The sequence below is a fragment of the Oncorhynchus keta genome, unplaced genomic scaffold (genome assembly GCF_023373465.1).
Source record: "Oncorhynchus keta strain PuntledgeMale-10-30-2019 unplaced genomic scaffold, Oket_V2 Un_contig_18489_pilon_pilon, whole genome shotgun sequence".
NCBI classification, from domain to species: Eukaryota; Metazoa; Chordata; class Actinopteri; order Salmoniformes; family Salmonidae; genus Oncorhynchus; species Oncorhynchus keta.
In genome coordinates, this window is record NW_026280946.1 from 10,251 (window position 1) to 28,552 (window position 18,302).

At 45.0% G+C, this 18,302-nt stretch overlaps 1 pseudogene; it reads right to left on the bottom strand.

The window, feature by feature from the left end:
- Positions 1 to 656: 656 nt before the first annotated feature.
- LOC118375288 (extracellular serine/threonine protein kinase FAM20C-like) overlaps positions 657 to 18,302 on the bottom strand; it is an 86,775-nt pseudogene continuing 69,129 nt past the window's right edge.

An 18,302-nucleotide genomic window follows, 5' to 3' on the forward strand; every position in this document is an offset into this window, starting at 1 on the left:
GGTATCAGTTTAAGGGGGGAAACTGGGTTGAGTCTCAGGGAGTCAGAGTGCAGCTGAAGACGTCAGGGGTCAGAGTGCAGCTGAAGACTTCAGGGGTCAGAGTGCAGCTGAAGACGTCAGGGGTCAGAGTGCAGCTGAAGACTTCAGGGGTCAGGATACTTCACATATAATACTCATTCAGTACCTCCAGAAGGTCTGTGTGGATGGCTGGCAGCATATTCACAATCGACCTCCCTCCCTCTCTTTATTCAGGCCAAGCATTGATCCTCTGGCCAGATGTTAAAATATCTCTTTAATATTCTAACCCCTTCCAAGGATAGATACACATACACACACACACACACACACACACACACACACACACACACACACACACACACACACACACACACACACACACACACACACACACACGCACACACACACACACACACACACACACCCACACACACACACACACACACACACACACACACACACACACGCACACACACACACACACACACACACTCACACAGACACACACTCACACACACGCACACACACACACACACACACACACACACACACACACACACACACACACACACACACACACACACACACACACACACACACACACACACACACACACACACACACACACACACACACACTCTTTGTTGTAATTGTTTTATTGCACACCTTTATCATTTAGCTAACAGATGTTCACAGCAACAATGAAATAGGAGAAAACAGAACAGAAGCGTATCGCTGCAGCCTCTTAGGTCTTCCAATATATTTATAGATATTTACAGTGACAATATGAAAATCGCAAGTACAACGCCCAGGGCTGAGTTAACCCTTTAACTGCTGCTGTATGAAGGGAGGAGAAGGCTGAGTTGGTAGAGCAACTCCAGGGTTGTGGGTTCGATTCCCACGGAGGACCAGTACAAAAAAGTATGCAAAAATGTATGCACTCACTACTGTAAGTCACTCTGGATAAGAGCGTCTGCTAAATGACTCAAACGTAAATGTATAATGTTAACTCTTTCAACTTAGTCTGAGGATCCAGGTCACACAGGCTGTAGTGTGAACTCTATGTAGTTGTAGTCCTGTTCGTATGGCCACCTGAAACATTCAGTATACCCAACATTCCACAGGCACCAGGTTAGCCATACGTAGCCAGATTCTAGGGGCTATTGGTGGAATATAGAACGCCTGTATAGAGCTCAACGCTTCCAGCAATCAAAGACAGCTTTTCAGATCATAAAATGGACATAACAGTAATTAGTACCAATACATAATTAGTACCAAAACATAATTAGTACCAATACATAATTAGTACCAAAACATAATTAGTACCAATACATAATTAGTACCAAAACATAATTAGTACCAAAACATAAAGAGAAATGTTTCAAAAAAAGAAAAACCTTAGAATATACCCCTTATTTCCACATCCATGTTTAAATGTTACGACACGTCAATAAATGCTATGTTCATTTGGACAAGCGTTGAACAGTACAACAGGAACATTGTGCACACAGAAAACTGCATTTGACATTTGTTTGGTGTTGTAATGGTAACTTTAGTTGGTATAAAAGATGAATGGCATGACAACAGGGTAGTGCATCTGACTTGTATACTGGTATACACTGTAATCACAGTTCCAACCTATCTTTATATCCACATGGAGAGAGACTAGACTATTTCTCCCAAATAATCATTTCGCTGTTACTGACGTCACCTTGAGGCTGCGTGAAGTGTGAGCAAAACTGGTGAGAGATTGTTGGTAATAAAATAATCTCATGTGGGGATAAAGCAAAGAGATCATGTATTTTGGGGAAAAACAGCAAAAATCTCTCACTTGTTACATGATATGCAGATACATGGGGATTTTTACCAAGACCTCGAAGGCCTATTAAATGAATAGTAATATTGATATTCTCTCATGGCAGTATTTACAGTCCTGTATTATTATTATTATTTGTATGAATCCCAAATGGCACCCTATTCCATATATAGTGCACTACTTTTGACCAGAGCCCTTTGGGGTTAGGATGTCATTTGGGAGGTACCCTTTGTATCCACATCCTGTAAGTCAGGACTGCCATGCCAGCTGAGACCAGAACAGATAGGCCCAGCTAACGTGAGATCTAAGCAAAAACAAACATTTCAGCCCTGTTGGTCACACTGTCATCATCTATCACAACTTCCTGTAAAGGCTATTCTCATGTCCTTGAAAAACATGTCCTAGTAAACCACGCAGCATGTTTTCATTCCAGCCATTCCAGCAAAACATTGATTTAGAAGTTCCTCAGTTAAACATGCAGAATTTCTGAATAAATTGGGCAGCAATTATCTTAAGTGCCAACCATGAACGAGTGACACATTTTGATGGAAGGCTTTGATGAAAAGAAATGGAAAGATTGGATGATATCTAATTTGAATGGACTAGGGCAAGGGCACTCAACACTAGTCAACTTCTGGGCTGCTGAGAGGTGCTTCAATAAGAGCCCTTGTTTAAGAGAGCTGCTTCCATCCAGGCTTTGAACACTGAATTTAAGTTGAACTGAAAGCTTTATTGAAAACGAAACCGGTAGCACTTTCTTTAATGGTGTACTGCTTCGACAGGTATTTAGGTGGTACTTATTAGGAAACTACGTGGCATCACTGAGTTCTAGCTGGGGCTTTCACTATACTTTATGCTTAAAATTCACTACAATTGGGAACTACCTGGATCAAAATGGTGTATATTTAAATGCTTGTTTGAATCCCAAAGTACCAAATGAGTACTTTATGTAGTAATTAATGGGGTATTACTGTACAATTACCATTTTACCATGTAATTTCTTAGTAAATACCAGGTACTTTCTGTACTGTAAACAGCCTCTTGTATAATGTCTCATAGTAATGGAGGCCTATAAGCAAAGTCATAGATAGTGATGGGTTGAAAATGGAGGCAACTGATAAATTCATCATAAATAATATACTATATTCTTTTCATACTCTCCCTTTAAAATGAAAGCTTTATAAACCTTCTATTCCATTCCTCCAGTTACTGTGCATAAATTAATCTCAAACCACATTTTAACTTGTTAAAGTAAAATCTCATTTGGTTGTGTAAATATACTGTAGCTAGCTTAGCGCTAACCCAAACAAACAATGATAGCCTTCGCATTCAAACAACCCCCCCAAAAATAAAATAAGAAAACCAACAAAGTAAAATCAAAATGGTCCCTATTTATCATGTCCAAGAGAAGTAATAAAACATTGGTACTTAGCAAAGACCAGGCCTCTTCTCTCCTCAGCTCACTGCTATATCTGTGGACCAACAGTACCTATATATAAACACACGTACATGGGAGGTTCCATAGAGGCATTGACGGCAAGTCTCGGAATTCACTGAATTCAAAATGGCGGCTCCCGCACAGTCACAGGATCCAGTCAGTCTCTCCGTCAGACCAGACACCCATGGTTGGTTCAACATCAACGGTAGTTTCTTTGGAGGTCCAGGATGGGGAGAAGCGGGAGAACCAGGGGTACCACCCCTCCACCCCCCATCTCCCTCTCTTCCTAGCCAGGCCTCACTACCTGTGCCCTGGGTTCCTGTGGGTGGCTGTGTCCCTGCCCCCTCTGGCTTCTCTGGCCCAGTGGTGGTCGTCCACCTCCACCACGTTACTGTAGCCCTCCTTCTCCACGCAGACAGCCAGGACCTGGAGCACCAGGCGCAGCCTCCGGTCCATGGCCTCCAGGTGGGGCTGGATGAGGACGGGGTGGAGGCGGTCACGCAGCAGGGACTCCTCCATCAGACGGCTCAGCTGGTACTCCTCCTTGGCGAGCAGCTGCAGACGCAAGTGGGTCGACTTCCTCACTCTGTGGGACGGGGAGGAGGGGAGAGAGGGAGGGGAGGGGGAAGGGAGGGGGAAGGGAGGAAGGGGATGAGGAGGGGAGAGAGGGAGTGGAGGTGGAAGGGCGGGTGAAGAGAGGAAGGGGGAGAGGCAAGAGGTCTTACATTAGATGGACTTCTTAAAAAGGGATACACTAATTATAGAGAGAGACAGAGAGAGAAAGAGAAAGAGAGAGAGAGAGAAAGAGAGAGAGAGAGAGAGAGAGAGAGAGAGAGAGAGAGAGAGAGAGAGAGAGAGAGGGAGAGAGAGAGAGAGGGAGAGAGAGAGAGAGAGAGAGAGAGAGAGAGATAGAGAGATAGAGGGAGAGAGAGAGAAGAGATAGAGGGAGAGAGAGAGAGAGAGAGAGAGAGAGAGAGAGAGAGAGAGGAGAGAGAGAGAGAGAGAGAGAGAGAGAGAGAGAGAGAGAGAGAGAGAGAGAGAGAGAGAGAGAGAGAGAGAGAAAGAGAGGTAAAGGTACTGACCTGCAGCATTGGCTCAGAGGCACCAGGATGGAGAGCTCGTCATGGGAGTGTTTCCCAAACCTGCAAAGAAGAGGAGAGGAGAGGAGAGAGGTGAGCCAAGCAACACCACTTACTGGCTGATAATACAACACCTTGGTCTGTGTTCCTCACAGTCTGTCTCACAGTCACCAACAGCAGCACCTCTCTCAGGATCAGTGAAGAAGTCATCCTACTGAAAGCTGCAGAGTCCCGAACATTCTATTCTCATTCAACATTCCACTCACATTCCCTTGCCATTGAGTGTGACAGTCAGGGACTGAGAGTTTTGCCACATGCCTTTGTAGCTTGATTCTGAAATGCACCGCATACCTCAGACATTAAAAATACCTTTAAAACATTTGTTATGCCTTTGCTTTGAGCTGTTGCTTCGTGTAACAACTCAGAACTGAAGTTAATGAAAGAGAGTTTTAGAAGGCTACGTGACAAATCAGACCAGCTGTCTGGAGAACAGATAAAAGGAGTTGAGATGTGTTGTGTTTTCTCCTCACCCTCTTCCATTGTCCAGATGGATGATGAAGGTCTCGTTTCCAAACTTATCAAAAGTCTCGTAATGGTGCCGGTCCATGTTACCTGGATACAGAGGTAAACAACATTAATATACATAGGAAAAGAGGACCCCTATTCACCAAGAATGTCTATATAGGGAATAGAGTGCAGTGGAGGGAATAGCGTGTAATGGAGCTTCTGTCCTCACCCATGAGGAAGTCAAAGATGGTCATGTCCATGATGTCAAGCAGACGAGAACCACGGTCATAGGGAGGAGTCTGCTTCACCTCGTCACAGTAGTCTGGGTCCACCTCCCACCTGACCAGACAACCAATCACATGGGCACGCGGGCACACACACACACACACACACACACACACACACACACACACACACACACACACACACACACACACACACACACACACACACACACACACACACACACACACACACACACACACACACACACACACACACACACACACACACACACACACACACACACAGAGAGTGACATTTAGATAGTGTGAGAGGCTTTGTTTGGTCCCTTTTGGCAGCTCCCCTCCCTTCCTGTCGAGCCATGATGTGTGTGTGTGTATGTGTGTGTGTTGTTAAGGACAGACCCCTGCTGCTCGAAAGCAGAGCAGGGAGGCACACAGCAACTTGACAAGAGAAGGAGAGAGGAAGGGAGGGGTCTTAGGGGAGTGAATGGGAGGGAGAGTGAAAAGAGAGAGAGGGGTAGAGAGAGGTTGAGAGAGGGGAGGGAGAGGGGAAAGAGAGAGAGGGGTAGAGAGAGGTTGAGAGAGGGGGAGGGAGAGGGGAAAGAGAGAGAGGGGTAGAGAGAGGTTGAGAGAGGGGAGGGAGAGGGGAAAGAGAGAGAGGGGTAGAGAGAGGTTGAGAGAGGGGAGGGCTCAGCAGGCTCTGCTCACACTTACTGGCCTGAGGCCAAACCACACGACCAACAACATTGGACATTCTATGGAACAAAAAGCCTTCACTATATCATCCTGGAATATCCAAGGCCTGAGGTCATCTGCCTTTGGCCTAAAGAGCAGAAACCCGGACTTCACCAAAGAAATCGGTAACACAGACATTGTCATCCTGCAAGAAACCTGGTATAGAGGAGACGGACCCACTGGTTGCCCTCTAGGTTACAGAGAGCTGGTAGTCCCATCCACCAAACTACCAGGTGTGAAACAGGGAAGGGACTCAGGGGGTATGCTAATTTGGTATAGAGCAGACCTAACTCACTCCATTAAATTAATCAAAACAGGAACATTCTACATTTGGCTAGAAATTCAAAAGGAAATTATCCTAACAGAGAAAAATGTCCTCCTGTGTGCTACCTATATCCCCCCACTAGAATCCCCATATTTTAATGAAGACAGCTTCTCCATCCTGGAGGGCGAAATCAATCATTTCCAGGCCCAGGGACATGTACTAGTCTGTGGCGACCTAAATGCCAGAACCGGACAAGAACCTGACACCCTCAGCACACAGGGGGACAAACATCTGCCTGGAGGTGACAGCATCCCCTCCCACATATGCCCCCCTAGGCACAACTATGACAACATAACCAACAAAACGGGTCACAACTCCTGCAGCTCTGTCGCACGCTGGGTATGTACATAGTCAACGGTAGGCTTCGAGGGGACTCCTATGGTAGATACACCTATAGCTCATCTCTTGGCAGTAGTACTGTAGACTACTTTATCACTGACCTCAACCCAGAATCTCTCAGAGCGTTCACAGTCAGTCCACTAACACCCCTATCAGACCACAGCAAAATCACAGTCTACTTAAACAGAGCAATACTCAACCACGAGGCATCAAAGCCAAAGGAACTGAGTAACATTAAGAAATGCTATAGGTGGAAGGAATGCAGTTTGGAAACCTACCAAAAACAATTAGGCAACAACAAATTCAATCCCTTTTAGACAATTTCCTGGGTAAAACGTTCCACTGTAATAGTGAAGGTGTAAACTTGGCAGTAGAAAATCTTAACAGTATATTTGACCTCTCAGCTTCCCTATCAAATCTAAAAATCTCAAATAGAAAACCGAAGAAAATTAACAATAATGACAAATGGTTTGATGAGGAATGCAAAAATCTAAGAAAGAAATTGAGAAACCTGTCCAACCAAAAACATAGAGACCCGGAAAACCTGAGTCTACGCCTTCACTATGGTGAATCACTAAAACAATACAGAAAAACACTACGGAAAAGAAGGAACAGCATGTCAGAAATCAGCTCAATGCAATTGAAGAATCCATAGACTCTAACCACTTCTGGGAAAATTGGAAAACACTAAACAAACAACAACACGAAGAATTATCTATCCAAAATGGAGATGTCTGGGTAAACCACTTCTCCAATCTTTTTGGTTCTATAACAAAGAACAAAGAGCAAAACATATACATGATCAACTACAGATCTTAGAATCAACTATTAAAGACTACCAGAACCCACTGGATTCTCCAATTACATTGAATGAGTTACAGGACAAAATAAAAACCCTCCAACCCAAAAAGGCCTGTGGTGTCGATGGTATCCTCAATGAAATGATCAAATATACAGACAACAAATTCCAACTGGCTATACTAAAACTCTTTAACATCATACTTAGCTCTGGCATCTTCCCCAATATTTGGAACCAAGGACTGATCACCCCAATCCACAAAAGTGGAGACAAATTTGACCCCAATAACTACCGTGGAATATGTGTCAACAGTAACCTTGGGAAAATCCTCTGCATTATTATTAACAGCAGACTCGTACATTTCCTCAATGAAAACAATGTACTGAGCAAATGTCAAATTGGCTTTTTACCAAATTACCGTACAACAGACCATGTATTCACCCTGCACACCTTAATTGACAACCAAACAAACCAAAACAAAGGCAAAGTCTTCTCATGCTTTGTTGATTTCAAAAAGCCTTCGACTCAATTTGGCATGAGGGTCTGCTATACAAACTGATGGAAAGTGGTGTTGGGGGTAAAACATATGACATTATAAAATCCATGTACACAAACAACAAGTGTGCGGTTAAAATTGGCAAAAAACACACACATTTCTTCACACAGGGTCGTGGGGTTAGACAGGGATGCAGCTTAAGCCCCACCCTCTTCAACATATATATCAACGAACTGGCGCGGGCACTAGAAAAGTCTGCAGCACCCGGCCTCCCCTGCTAGAATCCAAGTCAAATGTCTGCTGTTTGCTGATGATCTGGTGCTTCTGTCACCAACCAAGGAGGGCCTACAGCAGCACCTAGATCTTATGCACAGATTCTGTCAGACCTGGGCCCTGACAGTAAATCTCAGTAAGACCAAAATAATGGTGTTCCAAAAAGGTCGAGTCACCAGGACCACAAATACAAATTCCATCTCGACACTGTTGCCCTAGAGCACACAAAAACTATACATACCTTGGCCTAAACATCAGCGCCACAGGTAACTTCCACAAAGGTGTGAACGATCTGAGAGACAAGGCAAGAAGGGCATTCTATGCCATCAAAAGAAACATAAATTTCAACATACCAATTAGGATTTGGCTAAAAATACTTGAATCAGTCATAGAGCCCATTGCCCTTTATGGTTGTGAGGTCTGGGGTCCGCTCACCAACCAAGACTTCACAAAATGGGACAAACACCAAATTGAGACTCTGCACGCAGAATTCTGCAAAAATATCCTCCGTGTACAACGTAAAACACCAAATAATGCATGCAGAGCAGAATTAGGCCGATACCCACTAATTATCAAAATCCAGAAAAGAGCCATTAAATTCTACAACCACCTAAAAGGAAGCGATTCACAAACCTTCCATAACAAAGCCATCACAAACAGAGAGATGAACCTGGAGAAGAGTCCCCTAAGCAAACTGGTCCTGGGGCTCTGTTCACAAACACAAACACACCCTACAGAGCCCCAGGACAACAGCACAATTAGACCCAACCAAATCATGAGAAAACAAAAGATAATTACTTAACACATTGGAAAGAATTAACAAAAAACAGAGCAAACTAGAATGCTATTTGGCCCTACACAGAGAGTACACAGCGGCAGAATACCTGACCACTGTGACTGACCCAAAATTAAGGAAAGCTTTGACTATGTACAGACTCAGTGAGCATAGCCTTGCTATTGAGAAAGGCCGCCGTAGGCAGACATGGCTCTCAAGAGAAGACAGGCTATGTGCTCACTGCCCACAAAATGAGGTGGAAACTGAGCTGCACTTCCTAACCTCCTGCCCAATGTATGACCATATTAGAGAGACATATTTCCCCAGATCACACAGATCCACAAAGAATTCAAAACATATCCAATTTTGAAAAACTCCCATACCTACTGGGTGAAATTCCACAGTGTGCCATCACAGCAGCAAGATTTGTGACCTGTTGCCACGAGAAAAGGGCAACCAGTGAAGAACAAACACCATTGTAAATACAACCCATATTTATGCTTATTTATTTTATCTTGTGTCCTTTAATTATTTGTACATTGTGTATATGTATGTATGTATATATATATATATGTATGTGTATGTATATATATATATATGTGTATGTATATATATGTGTATGTGTATGTATATATATATATATATGTATGTATGTATATATATATGTATATATGTGTATATGTATATATGTATATGTGTATGTATATATATGTATATATATATATATATATATATATAATATGACATTTGTAATGTCTTTACTGTTTTGAAACTGTTGTATGTGTAATGTTTACTGTTAATTTTTGTTGTTTTTCACTTTATATATTCACTTTGTATGTTGTCTACCTCACTTGCTTTGGCAATGTTAACACATGTTTCCCATGCCAATAAAGCCCTTGAATTGAATTGAATTGAATTGAGAGAGAGGTTGAGAGAGGGGAGGGAGAGGGGAAAGTGAAAGAGAGAGAGAAGGGTAGAGAGCGGTTGAGAGAGGGGAGGGAGAGGGGAAAGTGAAAGAGAGAGAGAGGTTGAGAGAGGGGAGGAGAGGAGGGAGGGGAAAGTGAAAGTGAAAGAGAGAGAGAAGGGTAGAGAAAAGTTGAGAGAGGGGAGGGAGAGGGGAAAGTGAAAGTGAAAAGAGAGAGAGAAGGGTAGAGAGAAGTTGAGAGGGGGAGGGAGAGGGAAAGAGAAGAGAGAGAGAGGTTGAGAGAGGGGAGGGAGAGGGAAAGTGAAAGAGAGAGAGAAGGGTAGAGAGAGGTTGAGAGAGGGGAGGGAGAGGGAAAGTGAAAGAGAGAGAGAGGTTGAGAGAGAGGAGGGAGAGGGGAAAGTGAAAGAGAGAGAGAGAAGGGGAGGAGACAAGGTGTGAGAAGTAAAAAGGAGAGTATGAGTAAGAAAGTCACAGTGACAAATCAAGTGAAAGAGATGAAGTCACAGTGACACAGTGAAAGGCAGAGATGGACAGATATAGAGACAGTGAAAGTATCAAAGAAAGTAGATGGAGTCATTCCATGTTCTCTCTTTGCACTCTGTTGACGTAATCAAAGAACACAGGAACATGGAAGTGAGAGAAGACCCTGTCTCCCGGGGCAACTAACTCAGTTTATAATGAGCTGCTACTTCTCCTGCAACACCAATCTACCTATTTTTATCAGAGGTGGGGATCTGGAGAATGTGTTCCTTAGAGTACTGGCTGTTCCTGCTGAGGCACTTCCTGATAAGGCATGCCATGGCACCTTCTGTAATGAGGTGTCATCTGGTGAACCCCAGTGAACTCTGGGTAATCAGGGGTGTGAAGTGACCTTATATATTAAGGATACACAGTTATTGAAGGCTGTGTGTTTTACTCTGCTTCCTTGTTCTCTTAAAGGGTAAAGGCTGTGTGTTTACTCTGCTTCCTTGTTCTCTATAAATGTATATGCATGTTCTTGCATTTGTGGAAGGAGTGTCTGTCTCTTACTCTGCTTTCTTGCGTTTGTGGTAGGATCGTCTCCAAGGGTTCCTCCAGGTCATGTTTGGCCAGGGCCAGGTCTGGCAGGAAGGCAGCCAGAGAACCCTCGATCTGGTCTGGCTTCCCACACAGAGCATGCTCAGTAGAGCAGTAGTAGGAGCACTCGCCGTAGAAACAAATGTTATTGGCTGGGGAGAGAGGAAAACACAGGGTTTTAGATGGCAGCAGGGGAGCATTGGAAGGGGAGAGGGGGACAGTGTGTGTGGGGGGAGGGGGCGAGAAAGAGGAAGTTGAGAGAGAGAGAAGGGAGAGAGAAAGCGAGAGAGAGTGAGAGACAGACAGACAGACAGAGAGTCAGACATAGAGACAGATAGACAGACAGAGAGTCAGATAGAAAGACAGAGAGTCAGACAGACAGACAGACAGAGAGTCAGATAGAAAGACAGAGAGTCAGACAGACAGACAGACAGAGTCAGACAGACAGACAGACAGACAGACAGACAGACAGACAGACAGACAGACAGACAGACAGACAGAGTCAGACAGACAGACAGACAGACAGACAGACAGACAGACAGACAGACAGACAGACAGACAGACAGACAGACAGACAGACAGACAGACAGACAGAGAGTCAGACAGACAGAGAGTCAGATAGAAAGATAGAGAGTCAGATAGAAAGACAGAGTCAGATAGAAAGACAGAGAGTCAGACAGACAGACAGAGAGTCAGACAGACAGACAGACAGACAGACAGACAGACAGACAGACAGACAGACAGACAGACAGACAGACAGACAGACAGACAGACAGACAGACAGACAGACAGACAGACAGACAGAGAGTCAGACAGAGATCAGACAGACAGACAGACAGACAGACAGACAGAGAGACAGACAGACAGACAGACAGACAGACAGACAGACAGACAGACAGACAGAGACAGACAGACAGACAGACAGACAGACAGACAGACAGACAGACAGACAGACAGAGACAGACAGACAGACAGTCAGACAGACAGACAGACAGACAGACAGACAGACAGACAGACAGAGAGTCAGATAGACAGACAGAGAGTCAGATAGACAGACAGACAGAGAGTCAGATAGACAGACAGAGAGTCAGACAGACAGAGTCAGACAGACAGAGTCAGATAGAAAGACAGAGAGTCAGACAGACAGACAGACAGAGAGTCAGATAGACAGACAGAGAGTCAGATAGAAAGACAGAGAGTCAGACAGACAGACAGACAGACAGAGAGGTCAGACAGACAGACAGCTGGCAGGGTGTTATCGAGCCAGACTGGTATTGGTTTCTTAATCTTGGGTTCAGAGAGAGTAGGGAGACAGAGAGTGCTGAGCCAGCAAACTGTCTGAGTGTAGCAGTAATCTCCTGTCAGATAGAATGGTCTCTGTTATTCCAGACATAGCTGTTCACTGGGCTGCATGGGGATCTAACAGACAGTCTGAAGACAGGTTTTAGAAGTCCAGAACTCAGCAATGGCCATTTACATTAAAGGGGAAGTTCATTATTTTACAACTTAATCTTAGATGGTTCCAGACAGACATTGTTACTTAGTCTTTGGGCCAGGAGAAACTGGAATCAATTGTTAGGCAGACAGGTTTTCTTGAAAGAGCCACTGGACAGACAAATGTAACTAACTTTAGCCACCAACTCATGTCTGGGTGGGGAACCATCAAACATTATTTTGTAACATACTGAACTTCCAATTTCATGTAAAGGGCTTTGTAAGTCCCTTTCAAACCAGTCTACTTCTAGTTCATGTAGTGGGATTGAAAGGACTGAATGAAGGACAAGTAACAGACAGAGGGCTTGAGATTGTTCTGTCCGCCTTTACAAGAGCTTTAACAACTCATCTATGAGGATGATTAGGTTACCTCTGACAGATGTCTGTCCTGTCTGTCTTTCTGTCTGTCTGTCTGTCTGTCTGTCTGTCTGTCTGTCTGTCTGTCTGTCTTGTCTGTAAAGCCTGCCTGCTAAGTCTGTCTGTCAGTCTGTCTGTCTGTCTGTCTGTCTGTCTGTAACAGTCTGCCTGTCTGTCTGTCTGTCTGTCTGTCTGTCTGTCTGTCTGTCTGTCTGTCTGTCTGTCTGTCTGTCTGTCTGTCTGTCTGTCTGTCTGTCTGTCTGTCTGTCTGTCTGTCTGTCTGTCTGTCTGTTGTCAAGAGCTTTCTGTCTGTCTGTCTGTCTGTCTGTCTGTCAGATGTCTGTCTGTCTGTCTGTGTCTGTCTGTCTGTCTGTCTGTCTGTCTGTCTGTCTGTCTGTTGTCTGTCTGTCTGTCTGTCTGTCTGTCTGTCTGTCTGTCTGTCTGTCTGTCTGTCTGTCTGTCTGTCTGTGTTCCTCTCCACCACTGGCCCAGCACTGAACCACTAAACTAAAGGGAATTATTTATGGGACTCCTTGTTAGGGGAGGACTAGGATCCAGCCTCTAAATAGGAGTCTTTCTGGTGAATTATTGTGCTTTGCAGTTTGCTTGTTTTCAGAAAGGGTTTTGAAGTGTGTGTGTGTGTTTTGGGGGACTCCTGGAGATTCTGTGTTTTCTGTGTAGTTCCTGCAAATAAACTCAACTAAGCTGTATACTGCATAGTGAATACACAATATACTACTGTTGACTAGAGGTAAATATAAATGTCCAGTCTGACTCCTCTACAGGCCTACACAGTAGCTTGGAACCAGAGTTTTAATCTAAGTAGCCAGTCTGACTCCTCTACAGACCTACACAGTAGCTAGGAACCAGAGTTTTAATCTAAGTAGCCAGTCTGACTCCTCTACAGGCCTACACAGTAGCTAGGAACCAGAGTTTTAATCTAAGTAGCCAGTCTGACTCCTCTACAGGCCTACACAGTAGCTAGGAACCAGAGTTTTAATCTAAGTAGCCAGTCTGACTCCTCTACAGACCTACACAGTAGCTAGGAACCAGAGTTTTAATCTAAGTAGCCAGTCTGACTCCTCTACAGGCCTACACAGTAGCTAGGAACCAGAGTTTTAATCTAAGTAGCCAGTCTGACTCCTCTACAGGCCTACACAGTAGCTAGGAACCAGAGTTTTAATCTAAGTAGCCAGTCTGACTCCTCTACAGACCTACACAGTAGCTAGAAACCAGAGTTTTAATCTAAGTAGCCAGTCTGACTCCTCTACAGACCTACACAGTAGCTAGGAACCAGAGTTTTAATCTAAGTAGCCAGTCTGACTCCTCTACAGACCTACACAGTAGCTAGGAACCAGAGTTTTAATCTAAGTAGCCAGTCTGACTCCTCTACAGACCTACACAGTAGCTAGGAACCAGAGTTTTAATCTAAGTAGCCAGTCTGACTCCTCTACAGGCCTACACAGTAGCTGGGAACCAGAGTTTTAATCTAAGTAGCCAGTCTGACTCCTCTACAGGCCTACACAGTAGCTAGGAACCAGAGTTTTAATCTAAGTAGCCAGTCTGACTCCTCTACAGACCTACACAGTAGCTAGGACCCAGAGTTTTCCCTGGTCACAAGAATGGAAACTATCCTCAACTACTGCTGTAGCTAGGATCACATAGTAACGCTAACCATAGTGGGAATAAGTTATCTTTAAGGAACAGACAATAAATAAATATCTAATCTAAGTTTTGAGTTTACAGACCTACACAGTAAGTAGTCTGTGGGAATGTTGTAGGGATCGTTGTCAGAACAGTAGCTAGTAACAGTGTGTTTACCTAAGTAGGGAGATGAAAGTCCTCCAGAGCTTTTTGTCCCTGGTCACATCCCGATCTCCCTGGTCATGTTGACCAGTCTTCCCAGACCACACAGGGGCACTCTCCGGAAGTTTAGGATCCTGAGGGAAGAGACCATAGATACACATATATCAAGATCAGTTTTAAACATAATGTAGATGTCTGGATTTATATTTATTTAAGTCAATTCAATAACACTATTGATCCCACAAGGGATAATATATATGACACCATTGTTCTACAAGCCATGGTGATGTCATAAACACACTGTGTATGGAACCACATGCTGATGAGATAGAAGAGTTTTAGGGCCTTTCATACCTTATTTTATTTCTTCTATAAGGGCTCCATGATGGAATACTCTTCACCTCACCACATCATCAATAACTATTATCACAAATAAACATCTGTAAATGATAGGCCATAAAAACCAGGACACAATTTCCTGCTCGAGGGAGAAGCCAGGAATGATTTTCAATCCAAAGTGTCAACAGTGGAGTTTTGTGTACGGGCCTCTTTCTTCCTGCTAGTGCGTGTGAAATATGATTAATAATTCATCTATTTTAGAGTATAATCCCTTCAGCTCCTTTCAATGGCTTTTAAAGTTCTGTTTATTGAACTTCAGCATCCGACTCTCTCAAACCACACTGGGTTGAGACAGGAACCAGAGTTTTCTCCTGGTCCCTTTCTCTTTCTCCCTCTGCTCTTCTCCTCGCATCTCCTACCCCCATCTCTCTCCTTCTCTTTCAGACTCATCTTCTTTCTTTTTGACCCCTCTCCTTCCTCTCCTCACTCTCATCCCTTTACTCTACCCCTCTCCTTCTCTCTCCCCACTCTCATCCCTTTACTCTACCCCTCTCCTTCTCTCTCCTCACTCTCATCCCTTTACTCTACCCCTCTCCTTCTCTCTCCCCAGTCTCATCCCTTTACTCTACCCCTCTCCTTCTCTCTCCCACTCTCATCCCTTTAGTCTTCCCCTCTCCGGGGGCTCTCTCCCTCACTCTCATCCCTTTAGGGAAGACCCCTCTCCTTCTACATATCTCATCAGTGTGAAACATCTACCCCTCTCTGGATTTCTCCCCATCTCATCAATTTACACTACCCCTCTCCCCACTCTCATCCCTTTATCTACCCCTCTCCTTGTTCTACCCCACTCTCATCCATTTACCCCACTCCTTCTGGAACCCCATCTCATCCCTTTACTCTACCCCCTCCTTCTATCTCCCCAATCTCATCCCTTTACTCTACCCCTCTCATTCTCTTCCTCCCCATCTCATCCCCTTACTCACAAATAAACTCTGTCTCTCTCCCCACTAAAAACTCATACCTTTACTCTCGAGGGAGAAGCCTCTTTTCTCTCTCCCCACTCTCATCCCTTTACTCTACCCTCTCCTTCTTCTCCTCACTCGCATCCCTTTAATCTACCCCTCTCCTTCTATCTCCCCACTCTCATCCTTTTAAAGTTCTATCCCTCTCCTTCTCTCTCCCCACTCTCATCCCTTTACACTACCCCTCTCCTTCTCTCTCCCTCTCATCCCTTTACTCCCCTCTCCTTCTCTCTCCCCACTCTCATCCCTTTACTCTACTCCTCTCCTTCTCTCTCCCACTCTCATCCCTTTACTCTACCCCTCTCCTTCTCTCTCCTCACTCGCATCCCTTTACTCTACCCCTCTCCTTCTCTCTCCCCACTCTCATCCCTTTACTCTACCCCTCTCCTTCTCTCTCCCCACTCTCATCCCTTTACTCTACCCCTCTCATTCTCTCTCCCCACTCTCATCCCTTTACTCTACCCCTCTCCTTCTCTCTCCCCACTCTCATCCCTTTACTCTACCCCTCTCCTTCTCTCTCTCTCCACTCTCATCCCTTTACTGTACCCCTCTCCTTCTCTCTCCCCACTCTCATCCCTTTACTCTACCCCTCTCCTTCTATCTCCCACTCTCATCCCTTTACTCTACCCCTCTCCTTCTCTCTCCCCACTCTCATCCCTTTACTCTACCCCTCTCCTTCTCTCTGTGCATCCTTTTCTTGCTTTTTCTTCTCACTTTTGCGTCCTCTCTTCCAACTGACCTTATTTCTGTCTATGCCACACTAGCTGGGCCAGGCCTCCCACTCATTCCATACCTCTTTAACCATCCTTGTCATTGCTTCCTGCAGCATAACCTCTCTAAGGCTTAGACTCCTGGGAGTGGAGTGTGTGAGCGTGGGTTTGTGTGTGTGTGTGGTGTGTATGTGAGTAACCTTGAAGACATAGCCCTCAGGGAGAGAGACGGGGAGACAGGGCGTGGGGATGCAAGGATGAAACCCTAGCCACCAGATGAAAGTTCTCAGGAGCTATAGCTGCTTAAAGTGCACAGTCACCATGAACCAGATGACAAAGGAACTCCTGTATGGAGCCAGGCTCTCTCTCTCTCCCTCTCCCCCTCTCTCCCCCTCCCTCTCTCTCTCTCTCTCTCTCTCTCTCTCCCTCCCTCCCTCCCTCCCTCCCTCCCTCCCTCCCTCCCTCCCTCTCTCTCTCCCTCTCCCTCTCCCTCCCTCCCTCCCTCCCTCCCTGCCTCCCTCCCTGTACCCCACTCTTGTCATGGGTAGAGTAGTGCATACAGAGAGTGTAGAGGATTGCACAGTGTAGGTTAACATGGTACAATGTGTGGAAGTGGAAAGGCTTTGAGTTAAACCCTTACACAGTATAACGATAACACAATGTTGTATCAACAGTGCCCACTGTCCAACCATAGAGGGAGTGAAGAGAAGAGGCTATGCATTTCCTCCTGCTCTCCTCTTCCTACACATGCCTCTACATCTAGATCAGATTGAGAGGCCGCTTCCAAAAGGGACCCTATACCCTTTGCAGTGCACGACTTGGTAAAAAGTAGTGCAGTACAAAGTGAATAGGGTGCCCTATGGGACACGAACGCAGAGTTCCACAGGCTGCTGTCCAGAAGATGTTGCAGCCCTGAGCCAAACAACAAGGCCGTAATTCATATAGCCAGCCTCCGCTTGGCATACACAACCTAACAACCTAAATACAAGCTGGTCTTTAGGGGCTAGCACAGTTACCTCCTCCCTGCCTTGAATGATGCCCAGACAGCATTGGCATGTCCCTTGGTTTCCTCTCCACAGCCCACTGTGCCCACACAAACACATTCCTTTGGCCCTCACATGGCATTCCACTGGGCTGTGTGTGTGTGTGTGTGTGTGTGTGTGTGTGTGTGTGTGTGTGTGTGTGTGTGTGTGTGTGTGTGTGTGTGTGTGTGTGTGTGTGTGTGTGTGTGTGTGTGTGTGAGTGTGAGAGACAGAGAGAGAGAGAGAGGGAGCGAGAGGGTGAAACGTGTCTACACTGCCGGCCTGCTAGTACAGTGAGCTTTATCCTCTATCCAAAACAAGGGAACGAGGCACAGATGTGTGTGTGTGTGTGTGTGTGTGTGTGTGTGTGTGTGTGTGTGTGTGTGTGTGTGTGTGTGTGTGTGTGTGTGTGTGTGTGTGTGTGTGTGTGTGTGTGTGTGTGTGTGTGTGTGTGTGTGCTTGGGTGTGCTTGGGTGTGATGAGTGTTGATGTTCTTACACCTGGTCTGATGAGGATGGCATACTGAACAGATACTGTGAAAATGTAGACTCACAGTGGTGGTTAGAACAGATTCTGACATTATTCCATTCATCAGTAAGTGTTATCTAATTGCAAGAATGTAACTTTGTTAGAAGAAAACTCTAATTTCCTTATAATACCAGATACATTTCTGTCTCTGTCTTGATTCCACATAGACATTTGTTTGAGTTGTGTAAAAGTCTATAC